The following is a 3,475-nucleotide window of genomic DNA, read 5'->3' as shown; positions in this document are numbered from 1 at the left end:
TGGGGCTGCACTTCAGTGCAACGATTGAATCATTTACAGCTCCTTCAGGTAACTCGGCTACAAATCTAGCGTAGTCTTGAGCGCGCCGCCAAGCCTGCCTGGTGGGGAGAGACCAGGCCGATGGAGGAGCGGGGACTTTCTCTTGCTCTATAAGTGGGATAATGAAGCCAGGGCGTGATGTTCAAAAGGGACGCGGTGGTCCCCGTGCTGGAGCTCTCCTGCAGGGCCATGGCACATCAGAGGGCTTCGTCGTTAGGCGACGGAGGGTGGGCACAGCCTTACTCGGGTGCTGCTCACCTGCATCACCTGCCGGAGCAAAACCCAGCTTTGTAAAGTCCTGGCTAATGTGGCTGCTTTGGCCGAGAGGAACTGGGGAGAGATTCGATGGGAGCAGCCGAGGAGGACAAACGCCGGGGTGCTCTTACCCGTGTGCCTTCCCTCTCACAGGTATTTATGGTACAAAACCTATTTTATAGCTGAACGAGCTTAATTTGTTCCTGAGGGAAGCTGCCCATACCAGGGATGGATTTGTCTCCCAGCTGTCGCCCAGACCTTCCCCGGCTCGAGCAAGTAACCCTGGGAAAGCAATTGTGGAAATGCTTTTGGTCTGTCCTGTTCGTAACCAAAGCCAGCCTCTTTTCTTTCGCTAGACCAATGGCACCAACTAGGGGTTTTTTTTTTTTTTTTCCCCTCTCTCCACCCTATTTTTTCTATGAGGTTTCAAATTATCTGGGTTATTTTGTGTGTATGAGAAGACTTCATTTAAAACATCAATAAAACTTCTATCAAAGGGCTCAACTTCACACCGAGTACACAGAGCTCAGGACTGAATCCTGCAGTTCAAGGGCGCTGCAGGCAGTTTTACACATTTAAATGGATGGTGCCTTGTTTTAAAAAAACCATCTGAAGTTCATGGGGTTCATCTTAATTGATAAGCTGGACATAACGGATGGGTGTAGGGAGACTTCAACAACATAAGGGAAGAAAGATTTTTTTTTTTTCCCCCTCGCTCTTTTTTTAGTCTACCATCAAAGGTTGGGAACTTAGCACTACATCGTAGTATTATTTTTCTTCTGCTATTAAAATGAATCACACTGTGCCTAATTCTTCTTGGGAAGATGAATGTGTTTGAGGCAGCTTGAAGCCATTCAGTGCCTTACAAGCCTTTGCATCTTTCTATCAATGTTCCAAAATACTCACCTCTGTTTTTTGGATGTCTGTAGAAACAAAATATAAAATGGCTTCAAATACATGGCAGGCTGTTTAGCGGAGATGAAAGGGTATTTGAATAGTCTTTTAAAAATGAATGAAAAGTGAATACTCTCTTCTGTTTCAATTATAAGTGGGACATGGAGCTCGTTAGACACCACCTTAATATGTGACACTCTGAAAATGTTCACCTACCTTCAGCGTTTCAGAAACATTTTGTTTTTTAGCTTGTCTTGGGATAAAGATCGTGATTACAGGTCTGGATTCTCAGCTGCTAAATGGAGAGGCAGCGTGGGAAAGTTCTACTGTTACAGCTTAAGAAGTGTAACATCCAACCAATATTTTTTTAAAAGGTACAGAAGATGGGGAGGGAGCAAGAATCTTATTTTGACCCAAGTTTTTTTTTAGTGTCGCTTAAGTTTATCAGGTTTAATGAAAGCTATGTAAACTCATCGTGAAAAACTAGTGCCCACAGAGCCGCTTGCAGCATTACGGAACCTGCCAAAATGTCCCGGTTTGGGTCCTTCCAGAGGAGGGACCCAAAATGTCCCGGTTTGGGTCCTTGCAGAGGAGGGACATCAATAGCAAGAGCAGGCTCTGCAAAAGCAAACCCGAGCAGGGCTCAAGCGCTGCAGGAAGGACAGCGTGAGCGAGACCTAACCGCTCCACATGCTTAAATCACACTAATACTTAACACTTACTTAGAGCATTTTTCATCTTCAAAGCATGCTGGAAACATTCATTAAGCCCCACACTCACGGAGGTAGGCAAACCTGCCCACGTTAGACCATAGCACGGTGGATAATTGGCAGCGCGGACAGGGCAAGCGGCAACCGGGGGAGCTTCAAAGCCGCGTGTCTGCTCTGCAGGCTGGGTCACAGTCCAACAAAAACACCAGCCCTGGTTCTGCACAATTAAAACGCGTTGACGGACTTTTAACGGTCCTCGGGAGCGTTTGGGCCACGGAGCCTGGAGGGAGCAGCAGGCTGGGAATCATGGGCATGCATCACCTAGAGACTTTTTTGGGGGAAAAGCGCCACTTTCCCAAGTGTTTCACAGCTGGGATTTGTTGGGGGCGTGTGGCGATGAGCAATGGTCTTGCTCACTCCCAAATAAAGGCTGGAAGCGGTGGGGAGTGGGGCTGGGCTGTGCTGGGGAGGGGGCAGCCATGGGGTCAGTTCTCCTCTCTGAGACGAGTGGGGACAAGGACGCTGGAAACATGCGTTTTGATTCCCTCAGCGAAAAATAGGCTGCATTTAGATGCAAAAAGCATCCCAGCCCTTACTCGCAGGCCTCCCCCCTGGCGGGTAGGTCACAGCAGATACGAGTGACATATTTTGTTCTTCTCTCTCTAGCCTGAACGTTTGGCATTGCCTGGCTCAAAGGGTGCAAAATGTCTGAGTCAGCATCCAAAAAATGCACGAGGCTGTCCCCAAAAATCATGAGCTTAGAATAAAATAAAATAATATTATCAACCCCCTCAAGTAATGATACCCATCTCCAATTTTTCAATTCCCAGCATTTGGTGCGAGAGCAGGAGGCAATTACAGTGTCAGTGCTGGTGACCGAGGGCACTGATTCACACGCGCCGGCACGTCCTCGTGGGGCAGTTGGAAGAGGTTTGTGCCTTGGGAAGATGTGCCCCAGCCCCGCAGCGGGGCAGACGCACGTCCCTGATACATGAGCCTACATCCAACGGTGGTCTCAGTTGGTAAAACCAACTCAAACCTCCGAAATTCCTGGCAGCCCCCCTGGAAACGAGGGGTGGAGGAGGGATGCTGTCTGCCTCCTGCAGCACTGAGGACCGGCAGTGGATACAGGGGCCAGGCAGCAATAATTTGGGGATCCTTTCTCCAGGAAACCAGTGCACAGACTAAATGACCTGCCACCATCCCGCAGCCCCTCTGCACCATCAGAGGGGACGGGAGGCTCCCACCCTTCACAACACACCATTTATAGCATCCCAAGGCACATCAACTCTGTCCAGACCTTTCCAGTGCTCTTCTGCAAACCCATTTCTCAGACGGTAAAACAAAGACCCCAAAACAGTGACAAAATCCCCTCTCCCTTCATGAACATAGACTATATGTTATTTTTAATGGCGCCAGTACTGGAGAGGGGACTTTGCGTTGGTGAAGTCCCATGAAAACTCCCTCCTTTTCCCAGGTGCCGGGACTAGCAGCACTGCCGGTTCCCCCCAGCTTTTCCCAAGTCTCCCTGAGGTTGTTTTCTCCCCTTCACCTAGGGAGTTTATCCCCTCTAAACC

This window comes from Pygoscelis adeliae, unplaced genomic scaffold (assembly GCF_000699105.1).
Source record: "Pygoscelis adeliae isolate BGI_AS28 unplaced genomic scaffold, ASM69910v1 Scaffold75, whole genome shotgun sequence".
In the NCBI taxonomy this organism is placed as follows: domain Eukaryota; kingdom Metazoa; phylum Chordata; class Aves; order Sphenisciformes; family Spheniscidae; genus Pygoscelis; species Pygoscelis adeliae.
This window is presented reverse-complemented; position numbering follows the sequence as displayed.